This window comes from Vigna umbellata, chromosome 1 (genome assembly GCF_029865625.1).
Source record: "Vigna umbellata cultivar VRB3 chromosome 1, Vumbellata_1.0, whole genome shotgun sequence".
NCBI classification, from domain to species: domain Eukaryota; kingdom Viridiplantae; phylum Streptophyta; class Magnoliopsida; order Fabales; family Fabaceae; genus Vigna; species Vigna umbellata.
In genome coordinates, this window is record NC_142165.1 from 27,996,328 (window position 1) to 28,007,953 (window position 11,626).

An 11,626-nucleotide genomic window follows, 5' to 3' on the forward strand; every position below is an offset into this window, starting at 1 on the left:
TAAATTTTTACATGAATGTTATAAACCAACTAAGTTTGCACTATAAGAAAATTATTTAAAATTATTGAATAATAATTAATTTAGAGAGAAAAAATAATCATATATTATATTAATTAAACTAGACAGCATTTGATAAAAAATCATTATTAACATTTAAAATAGTATATTATTAATAAAAGTTTATAATTAGTTTGTAAGTTAAAGTATACAAAGTTTAACTATTATTAGTTTATAAAATAGCATTTAGCGTAGTCAATAATAGTTAATTATTATTAAATAAACTTTTTTAGTATGTTATTGTCATTAAATATTTTTAAAATTATTTCATAACAACATTTTGAAATTTTATTAGGGGTTACTTTTTAACAATTTAACATTACTATGATTTTAACCTCTGAAAAATGCAATTTCCAAAGTTGCAAAAATTATTGGAAAAACAGCATTTGTAAGATTATTTTAAGTAATTATTAACGACTTTTTTATAACCGCTACAATTTTTTAGGATTTTGGAAAAACTGTTGTTATTTACAAATGTTTCATAGAAACTGTCAGTTATTTACCAACGTTTTATGGAAATTGCTGTTTTTATAGAGGTTTTATGGAAATTGTCATTATTTACATATGTTTCATGAAAATCGCCGTTATTTGTAAATGTTTATTGGAAATCACCATTTTGAAACTGTCAAAATTAATTAGGGTTTGGAAACTGTCGTAACCTAATGTTTGAAAAATACCGATACTAAATAGGATTCAAAAACACTGAAAATACAAATCAGGTTAATTTTTTGTATTATTTAATTTATTTTATTATTTAGAAATACTTAAATAAACAAAACACGCATTAATTTGAAACTAAAATTAAATATTATATATAAAATAAATTATAAACATATTTTAAAAACATGTTTTGTGAAACTAAAATTGAATATTATATATAAAATAAATTATAAACATATTTTAAAAACATGTTTTGATAAACTAATTGTTCAAAATCAAATAATACCATTAGTCGATAATTAATATTAAAAGAAACATGTTCAATAACAATGATTATTTAAAAATATTTTAATAAACAAAACACGCATTATTTTGAAACTAAAATTAAATATTATATATAAAATAAACTATTAACTTTGATAAATTATTTTTGATAAAATAATTTAAAAACATGTTTTGGTAAACTAATTGTTCAAAATCAAATAATAACATTATTCAATAATAAACATTAAAAAAAACATTTTCAATAACAATGATTATTTAGAAATATTTTAATAAACAAAACACGGATTAATTTGAAACTAAAATTAAATATTATATATAAAATAAACTATTAACATATTTTGATAAACTATTTTTTTTAAAATTAAATAATAACATTATTCAATAGTAAACATTATAAAGAAACATGTTCAATAAAATGATTAGTGTTGTTCGTTTGATATACTTTTTCTATTAGATACCTACAATATAAAATAATAGTTGGTTAATAATATATTTTAAAAAATAAGACATAACTTTAGTAATGATTACTAGTGAAAGTTGAAATATGACAAATTATAAAGACAATTGCCCTAATAATTTTGCAATATAAATGTTATCCTTTGTCAGGACCTATTAAAATACCTCCAAAGCCACATGTTAGTATCATTAAATGCACCCAAATCCCACCTGTCTAATCCCATTTATTATACCCAAAACCCTCCTCAGATGCATTAAAAACGCACTCAACTCTGATGCACTAACGCCAGGTGTCAATAATAGAAGATTCGGAAGTCAGTTAGTGGAGTGCAGGTGTCAACAGGAGAGTGCACGACCGTTTGGACGTGGGGTAAACAAACATGATTTCTGAAAAACCCTGCCCACTCTCTTCTGCATGCACCTTCCCCACCCAAACTCTGACTTTCCATTTTCCTCCTCCTTCTCTCTAGAAATTCCCCTTCTCTCTACTGTAACTCACTCTTCTCTGCTCCGATCACCGTTCAGGCACCGTAGAAGGATTCCCGGCGTCGTGAGCTTCATTATGGACCGAACAGTTCCAGATTCCGAAACTGGTAAGTTTCTCTTCTTCGTCGAGCGTTCTTGGGTTACATGCAAAACCAAGTTCTGGTTGCATGCAGGGATATAGTCTAAGTTATTCTTGATTTTTTTATGTGGTTAGATTTAGTTGCAAGAGTTAAGTGATCTTTGAGGGTAGAAAGCTGTAGACGGGCGAACCCAAAATCATACTCTTAGGACGTTCACCACTAATCCAAGTAAGGAAAGCTTATTCAATTTAATTCGTATGTTGTATTGTGTTGTATGGATCTTCTGTGATTTGCATGAAGCATGATCTGTGATATTTGATTTTGATATATGGTCATAAGTATGAACTGATGTATGGTGAAGATGTGATGAACTATGGTATGAGTATTTGGAAGTATGGAATGTATATGCTGAAAATGAGTAAATGTAAATGAATCTTTAAGTATGAAATTCCCTATGATAAAGTACGTTCGTCATTGAACGGTCCTTGACCGTTCGGTGTTGTTATTAAACTTTATTTGAAATTGAATTCTTTCATTCGGAAAGAATTCTAGTTGAGGACGAACGCCCTCTTATATTAGTCCTACGTTTGAGCGTTCGGCCAAACGTAAATGCCCTGAGTGTTAAGTGAGGAGTTGAGAAGCTTGAAAATATACATTCGGACACTTAGTCATTCTTAAAAATCTAACTTTATCATCTCGTCTTATATAAATTTCTATTTTTAATTCGAATCAGTGATGGGTCTCGACCCAAAGCGTTCGTTATGAGTGGCGCTCGGTCTTATACCGAACGCTCGTCCTGGCCTTTAATTACCAAATGATTGGAAATAGCGTTCGTCCAAACTTTCAGTAAGTACGTACCGCGTTCGGTCATTGACTGGCAGTCGGTTTCTATAATTGCATTGTTCTCGGTATGGTCGTTCACTCGTCTAGTGGTGTTTCTATCCATCTGGATTCGGCCTAGCGCCTTGGTATTTAATTTATTCTGAGTGTTGATCGGATATTCCTAGAGTCAGTTCATTCAACTGATTCAATTGGTAATGACGTTCGTCAAATGATATGTGTCGGTTTTGTTCTGTTCTGAAAAGAGGATTCCTCGGTCTCGTGTTTTTACGTTCGTCAGTGTTATAAAGCGGGCTGAACGCTCGTCATTTTATGAACCTGGATCTGATGACGAAAATGATATTAAATTGAAAGGTTATAAAGGATGAACAATATATGAGATGAAATAATGGTTGGGTATTTTGAACGAGCGTTCCAGGGAGGAACGACTCTTGGATGAAAGTTGGAATTGTAAAGTATGAATGTGGACAAAGCTTAGCTGGCGATTCATCCTGATGTTCCGTGAGTGCTCGTCCTCACGTAGAGGGGAGTATGTCATGTGTGGGAACGACAGGAACGGCAGGAGGTCTTAGTCCATAAATGTACTTTGGACGGAACGGACTAACCTCGGGTGGTAGTTGATGAGAATTCCAGCTACTCCACCTGGGTGCACGAACGTCGTAGCTACACAGAATTCATACAGTCTGGACAGTCAGTCTAGTATCAGGAATTGATTGAGTTAAAGAATTGATTGAATTATATGTTGTGAAATATTTGATATGTTTGATGTGTTATGAAATGCATGTTATTACTTGAATTAAATTCAATAAGCTTACCCTGTGTTTTTCATTGTGTTGTCCTGTCTCTGTATGTCCGTCCTTGTCCTTGCAATGATCATCCGTGTGGATGTGAGCAGATGGAGAGGCGTTGCTTGAGGAGACGATTGAAGAGGGAATCTTAGAGGAAGAAAATCTCGTCGATGTTGAAGTGAAGGCCGAACAGTAGTACGTTCGGTTATCTGTTTAGTTTAGTAGATTAGAGTGCTGTATTAGAACAATCCCTCCCCTTTTTGCTTAATTTGACCGTTCGGTATTTTCTATTTTGTAAACCGTTCGGTCAGGTATGCTTAGATTGAACATCTTTAATTGTATTAGTTTAGGTAAGGTCGTTCGGCCACAAGCGTGCTTTATTTCTTTGAGTATAAGATTGATTTGATATATTAATATATGTGAATATTCTCTTTTATATGGTTTATTACTATATTTATGGGATGTTACATCCTTCATTTAATTGACTTGTGATGTCAATGAAAATACCTATAATAGAAAAAACTAATTTAAAGGTAAGAAAAATAATAGTCCACAAGTTAACCATAAAAGTTAGATATTCATTAATTCGAGTTTGTAATTTAGTAGAAGAAAAAGAAGTTAAAGACTTTAGATAAACAATAATCCAAATAATGTGTTTACAATGCTTTTAGATTCCTAAAACATGAGTCAATAAATCTGAATTAAATATTTTCTTTAATTGAGGTAACGATATTGTAGATTCATATACTTTAATTTTTTTATTAGACATTGAATAAAAGAAACCAAATCTAAAATTTATAACATTTCTGTAGAAAATTTTCTTATGACTTATTATTAATACAGTACACGAATATTTATAACATTTAATAAACAAAGAAACAAAAATTTAAAATTGTATAAATATAAAAATATCTTATAAAAAAGATTAATATTTATTAATTGTTTTATGAAAAGAATGTATTTTTGTAGTAATTCGTTACAACTTATATGTTATATATTGGGAGTAGTCATCAAACACTACACTAATTTCTTTTCATTGAATCACTAAGCATTAACAGAGTTTGTTCTTATTAGAAGCACAAAGCTGCCAGTGTATAGTGGTAGAAACAACTTCAACGTTACTAAAACTTTGGAGAAAGGTGAAATTTTAAGCATTAGCCATCTTAGACGAGTTGGAAGAGTATTCAATTTGTAGTCACTTCAACTTAGAGCTTAATTTAGATTCTAATTCATAAAATAATTATAATTTTAAAAATAAGAAAAATTATTTTATATATATCAATAATTTTTAATTTAAAAAATTGTTACTAATTTAATTAATATAATGGTTAATTATTTGGTCTCTAAATTTAATTATAATTAATTTATTTTTATAATGTTATTCCATAACTAATGTAAAATAAATCTTTTATGTTTACTGTAAATATTAACTTTGTAAAAAATTGTTATTTTATGTTTATAATTAATGTTATTTTAATGTTTCACATATTGATACCTTCAATTTCGTTATAATACTATTCTAATCAAGTTACAAACATCCAAACTATTTTCTTTTTCTTCTCACATAACTTTTACTATCTAAATTTCCAACATTCCTTCTACATTGCATTAGAACCAATTACTAAGTGATATTTGGATCCATTACAAAATATAATTTACAACCTTCTTTTCTTTGAGTTATTTGGATCCAACTCTATAAAAATAAAATTTGTAAGATAAAATTAGTCACACATATTATAATTTAATTTTTTTCTCTAATTGATATAATTAAGATCTCTATCATGTTTCAATATAAAATTTTTAATTTATTGTAGTTTGAAGCTATATAGATGTGCAGAACTGGTGTGTTCCATGTCTAAGAATTGATACTTAAACCATTCTAGAAATGAAAAAAAAATTCGCGTCCATGAATATCTGTGGATAAAACTCGCGACAGATAATTATAATATCCGTGGATACTTACTACTTTGCGGGTTGCGAGTAGCGGATATTTTAATCCGATTATAAACGAGTCGGGTGCAAATATTATACTATCCGTACCCACAAAAATCCGTTTCTCATAAAAAATAAAAATTAAATTTTAAATTATATTTTAATAAGTTAAATTTAATTAAAATTAACATTAATTAATATTTTATAAGATTAAATTTAATTAAAATTAAATTTTAATTTATATTTAATTTAATTTACATTATATTTTATATATTTTTTATAATTTTATTTTAATAATTTATAAAAATATAATATTTTAAATATTTGTGGATATCCATATTGCGTGTCTGCAATACGCATATCTATACAAATAACGGATATATTTTTTATTGTTAGATCGGATTAAAAATAGAAACTATCCGTCCCACCAGACCTGTTTCCATATCTATATTCATGAAATCTAAACTTTCTAAAATAAGTCGGTTCTTAAGGTGAAAAGTTTTCGATTTCAATATCTTCTCTTTCAATGTCAATTTTTGAACCAACGACGAAACCAACTTTTAACAGTGTTATTCAACAAATAAATGCCTTTAAAATTATCATAAGATGATGGCGATAACAAAGATTAAAGTTTAGATGATTATTGTGTTTTGTTATGAAACTTTCATCCAATTCTACTAAGGTATATCCATTCACTTTAAAAAAAATTGAGTCTGTTTCAAACATACAAATATTTGTACTAATCAGTAATAATGGAAATGTTTCCATATCTCGCTCGAACATCTGTCCAATGCGCAGTGCACTTTTTGGAACCTACAGTTGACTTATTTCTTAGGCGTTTGAAAAGCTAAAGACAATCACAACAAGCCTCATTTTTGTTACATTTTCTGTGAAAATATTTTGTTTGCACCCGTCGTTCTCCCTAGGTTATTTTCACATATATTTTTGTCCATTATATATAGATAGTGGAGACAAAATTTTAATCATGTATTCATAAATAACAATAAAAAATGAATTAAATATGTTTTTAATTCTAAGTAAAAATTGAAATTAATTTATTTTAGAAATTTTGAATTAATTTAATCTTTATTTTATAACTACATAAATTTAGTCTTTTTAATAAAATTTTGTTAAATTTATTTAATATTTTAAATATGTTTCTCAAATAATATTAAAGAAAAATATATCAAATTATATAAAAAATTCAAATGTTATTAATATTGCCAATAGGACTGTGGATAATATACTAAAGTATAATAAACTATAGTTAACTATATTTTTAATAAACTAAAAAAACTGAACTATTTAATATAATATTTAAATTGTCCTGTTTAAGAGTTTAGTTTTTAAGAGTTCAGCTTTTTAAAAACTTAATATTATATTAACTAGTTTTGTTTGGAAATTCACTCCATTAGATCAATTAGATCAACTTGACAAAAATTCTGATAAGAGCATATACTAATTTTACCTAAATTATTCGTGTTAGTATTTGTAACAAAAGTTACCAAAAACAAGTACATTCAACAAGATAAAACTCACTCAAATATAATGATATGATAAAGTGAAATAGACAAGAAGTTAGGAAAAGTTAATTATTAAACATCTAGTTTTCTAACTAACTTTTAACCACTTTACATTTTAGGCTTTTATATGTCTTTGACAAATAAATCAAAGTGTAAAAAAAAATCGTTTTAGTTTTATATTCTTAAACACTATTACTAAATGAACAACCGTGAAAAAACACACACAATGTGATAGAGTTAAATTATGTTTTTTTTTTATTTTTTATAAATATTCTTCGATAATGAATACACAAATGATAACGTTAGATTACAAGTGATCAGTTCATGAATTTTGTGTTTGATTACGTGTAACAGATGCAACTAAAATGCTTGACTAATTTACTTCCTTAGAACATTTTTAGACATAAATTCTCATAATAACCTCTCTTCATGGGTGTAGATAATAGTAAGATACAATATAGAGAGCAAAGGAAAAAGTGAAAATACACATTGTATTTTCATATTGGTTTCTAGTGAAAATGGATCTTCTTCCCTTACCTAACCCCTTTCCCCTTCCAAAAATCTTTTTGGAACATTGTTTTGAAATACGAGGGCTATTGTTTGATCTAAAATATGTCCATTTTTTTCATTCAACAATTCTATTTTATTGGGGTGTATAAGCATAAGAGGATTCATGAATTATCCCTTCATTTTGAAAAAAGAGAGTCTAAGATTAAAATAATCTTTTTATGAAACCAAAATTTCTTGATAACTAGTCCAAATTGATTTTTAATGAGTGCCACAAATTTCATAACAATAGAACTAACATGCAATTTATTTTTAAGGAGAAAAAGTCATGTTGCCCTTTTATAATTTGTTTTAGCTCCTGAAATATTTGAAACATTAGAGGGACCTCACACAATAATAGGAACCAAATAAAAAAGATTAGAGCTTATTTTATTGCAAGTAGAGGAAACAAAACAATTTATGTTTTGCCAATTCACATGAAGATTATGCATATTCAAATTCAAATCCTTAAACAAAGAAGGAAACAAAAGTTTTATAACACGAAATGAGGGATGCCCAAAATGACAATGATACAATTGATTTTTTTCTTGGTTGTGTATTGAGGATTCAATCATCAAAGAGTGACTCATAATAGGTTTGTTCAAGTTTCCCAAATAGTAAAGGCCATTCTATTATCTTACATGCACAATCATTTTTCCCGATTTCTTATCCTGAAATATACAATAACTACTGTGAAAAATCAAAGTACAAAAGATGTCATTGGTAAGGTTTTTAATGGATATCAAATTTGTGGACAATTTAAGAACACATATGACATTTTTTAGGAGTATGATTGTATTTACTTATATATCTCCTTGACCCACTACACTTATCATTCTTCCACTAATTGTGGAGTTTTTTTTTAATGCTAGGATGTGGAAAATAATTTAGGAAATGAAGTCATGTGATTGATGGCTTTACAGTCTAAAATCCAATTATTTTTAAAAGGCATATTTGAGACATTAAATCAAACAAAAAATTGTAACTTACTAGATTATGTCAACAAACACATATGTATTGGTTTTTTCATGTTACTAAGTGATAACTTGGGTCCAACCAGATGACCCATCACAAGAAGCATGACTATGAAGATCTAAGAAGGTTGGGAAGATAAGACAACAAATGCCAAGGAATCACTTTTCAGCATGTTCATAAGGAAGGCATGAAGCCTCGCTCAGCGAGCTCTGTCTCCTCTTCCAACTACATCATAAGTCACTCAGCGTAAGACTTCCAGAGAGCATCCTAGGCCCAGAGAGATGCCTCACACACAACGACTTCACTCATGCCAAGTGCCAATGTTAGAGAAGTCTCCAACAACATGTTTTTTTTTCACATGTTAAATGTGCAATCACGGTTGATGATCATGAAAGTAATTAGGGTCTGATTAGAGGATGAATGTGCTATAAATTCAATGCTCAACCCTTGTACACAACACTTTTGAGATTTCCTTAATGAGATGATGTTGAGATCAATACAACCCTTTCATTGCTTAAAAGTCACTACTTAGAAACATTTCTAGCCTTCTCTAGCCTTCTTCCCTAGCTAGGTTAGCCTATTTAGATCATACCAACACCATAAACACCATAACTAATCCATCAAGCCTTTCACGGTTCCATTTCTTCCGTTGCATTCTTCTCCATTTGATCTCATGATTGTTGCTTTAAGTGGTATAATTCACTATTTTCAATGCATCTTAACTAGTAAAACTTATAATTACCAAGAGTCAACCTCTCCCAATTTCATAATTTGTTTCTGCCAATTTCGATTCATTATTTTTTGTTGTTTTTAAAATTTTACTTTAGACCTATTCCTTAGGATCTCTTTTGAGTTCTTGTTTTACTCATAGCATATTATTTCTTCCTTGTCTTTGATTATTTTCCACTGTTTTTTCACATTTCTCTTCCAAGTACATAAGCTTTATTTTACATTTTAGCTTTTATTTGCTTTTATAATTTATGGCACTACTAGATTTGGTGTTATAATTTGGTACATATTTGATTTTGGAAAAATTAAATAAAGCTAGTGGTAGCCTCTAAGAAGGTGGAGTCTTGGGAGGTCTCAACTAAAGTGCTGGAACAATAAAGTGACAAAATTCTATGAGGAAAAACAGTATATGATTTAAAGATTCTTCGCTTCAAAGCTGAGAGGGAGAGAGCTATTGGTCTGTGTGCATTAAAACAGTGAGAGCAAGGCTAAGCTGAGAGCATACACTAAATCGAGAGTAAAAGTGTTTCATTGTTCATTTGTTTCAGACTTGTAAATATGTTTTCTTAGTTTTTTTTTTTGTAAAAGGTCATTCTAAACCAAGTGTCTTGGAAGAATCCTTGGCGTTCTTCCATCTCTTGGCAACTTTCCTGTGTTAAAAGCTTAAAATTGAACTTAGATTGTGAATGAGTCTTAGAGCCAAAGCTACAAGCTTCACCTTAAGATTTCCACTTTAATTTCAATTGATATTTTTAGGAGTGACTTGGCTACAAGAGATTAAACTTTAAGCCTTGTTACGTTAGAGTTCGAGTAGGTGTCTAGGTCTTTTTTAAAATTCATCTTTGCTTATGTGAGTTCATATTTTGAATTTAAAGGTGATCCTCTTTGAAATTGGTCAAGTAAGTAGCCTAAGTCATTATGGCTAGGTATGACTTGATACTTAAGCAGTCTTTCACTAATCTCTCTTACCTAGGAATTGACTTTTTGGTGAAATCTTAAGCCTTTTCAACTGAGGAAAAACTTTTGAAATTGAAAGATGTCAAGACATCCTTCTCACCATGAGTCTTTCACTCTAAAACAAATTTCAAAATAACTCAGAGAACTTAACTAATGGCGATAAGAGGAAGTGCAATTAAGAAGAGATAAGATTGATAAAGAGCTCCAAATTGCACTCATGGCAAAGGATATTAGAGTCTTAAAAGAGGAACAATTATAAAAAAAGGTTAAAGGGGAGTAGGAGTGAGGAGTCTCGTTATGAACATGAGGGTCTTAAAGTAGGATATTACTATCAATAATCTTTTACCTCCAGAAGACAAAGAAGAGAAACCACTCCTAAAGAAGTCAAGGTTGACTTGCCTCATTTTCATGGAAAAGATCATGTAGAGGCATACTTGGACTGAGAGATGAAGGTGGAACAAATCTTTTCTTGCTACTAGGTTAGTGAAGAGAGAAAAATTTCTCTAGCACTCTTAGCTTTTAAGGGTATGCCATGTATTGGTGAACTTCTTTAGTCTAAGAGAGGCGTCGCCACAATGACCTCTCCATAAAATATTGGAATGAGCTTAAGTCTGCTCTAAGGAGGAGACACATTCCCTCCTACTACAACAGGGAACTCATGGATAAATTTCAAAGACTTCAACGAAGGTCTAGTTTTGTAAAGGAATACAGAAAAGGGAGTTATATATGATGAGAGCATGTAGAGTGGAAAATAAGTACAGAGGGCCTCAATTTTGGTAAAAGTGATAAAGTTGATCTCCTACCTTATAGAGATTTGAATGATCTAGTTTAAATGTGTATAAAGGTAGAGCAACAAAACTTGAGAAAATTTTCTTCTAAGAAAATTCAATTTCACTGTAGCTCTTATGAACAAAAAAGTTTTAAAAATGAAGAGCCAACTAAGTTTGTAGCCAAAGTACTTGAGAAGGGCAAGGTAGAATCCTTTTCAAGAAGGAGGAGATTATGACATATCTCCTAACCATGGCCAAACATACTCAAGAAGTTGAAGTCATCTAATGAAGGTGGACCCAAGCTCTTATCATTAGGGGCCATTAGTGAGTTCTTCATAGGTTAGGTTTATTTTAGGCTTTGTATAATGAGCTAAGTAGTCTAGGGTTTCTTTTGGGCCTTGTATTTGGGTCTCGGGTTATAGTGTAGGGTTTTAGGCCTAGAGGAGATGTGCCCTAAGGAGACACATGGATCTAAGGTAAAACCCCTAGCTTGGAGAGTAAATCTTCTAAAAGCTTGTGGGCCCTTGGCTAGAGTGGTCTCC